The sequence below is a fragment of the Etheostoma spectabile genome, chromosome 10, assembly GCF_008692095.1.
Source record: "Etheostoma spectabile isolate EspeVRDwgs_2016 chromosome 10, UIUC_Espe_1.0, whole genome shotgun sequence".
NCBI lineage: Eukaryota > Metazoa > Chordata > Actinopteri > Perciformes > Percidae > Etheostoma > Etheostoma spectabile.
In genome coordinates this window covers 24,466,889-24,468,107 of record NC_045742.1, presented here as the reverse complement: position 1 = coordinate 24,468,107, position 1,219 = coordinate 24,466,889, and positions in this window count along the sequence as shown.

Genomic DNA, 1,219 nt, shown 5'->3' with positions numbered 1-1,219 from the left:
ACAAGCCAGTGTTATTGCACAAAACAGATAAAATTGTCCAGTTTTAACCTCTAAGTGTCTGTCTGTCAGACACTTAGAGGGAGGAGTTATAAAGTTTGATGGCCACAGGTAGGAGGTGCATTTTGGGAGGATGAGTTGATCACTGAAAGTGCTCCTGTGATTGAGCAGCAAGCCATGGAGTGGGTGCGAGACATTGTCCAAGATGGCATGTAGTTTGGACTCCTCTCTGACACACCCGACAGAGAGTCCAGATCCACCCCCACAACGTCACTGGCCTTGCGGATCAGTTTGTTGAGTCTGTTGGCGACCACTACCTGCTGCGCCAGCATGCAACTGCAAAGAGGAAAGCACTGGCCACCACAGACTCATAAAACATCCTCGGCATCATCCTGCAGATGTTGAAGGACCTCAGCCTCCTCAGAAAGTAGAAACGGCTTTGACCCTTCCTGTAGAGGACTTGAGTGTTCTTGGCCCAGTCCAGTTTATTGTCCAAGTGCACTCCCAGATATTTGTAGTCCTCCACAATGTGGAGGCCTACACTGACCCTTTGGATGGAAACATCCAGTGGTCTGTGGTGTAGATGGTGAAGAGGAAGGGAGAGAGGACAATCCCCTGCGGGGCCCCGGTGTTGCAGGCACACATACTGTGGTCTGCCAGTCAGGTTGTCATGTCCTATGAATGAAACTGTAGTGAATAAGAACTGATAAAGCCTGGATACTATATCACAGTTTTTAGGCTGCACAGTACACAACTTCCAAATAGGATGGATGGGCCAAGGCCTCTGCCAAGGGACGCCTTGAGTGCCTTAGCTGAAGGTAAAATAAAAAAGAGGAACGTGGTAGACCAAATGCATTTTGTAAGTCAGAAAAGGGTAACAAGCCAACTTCACCAAATATGTCTTTTATACAATGAACTCCCCTTTGTTCCTATTGTGGGGCTCTTGTTATTGACCTCCCACTAATAAGGAGTGCTGTATCATTGAATGATGGGGGAAAGTGTGTCAGTTACAAGCTAAATTGTTTCAGCTAATCTCCAAGTTTCGTTAAGATGAAAGATAATGGGGCCAAAGTGTAGCTGGCACTAATTGTTAGAAACATTGGCAAAAAGAATGTTGTGGAGTGACCAAGGCTCTGTCATAGCACTTTATTAGGTACGGCAGTAAATAGACACTGGGCTAAACAATTGAGAGGGGTTCTTAACACAAAAGGACCAGAAATAA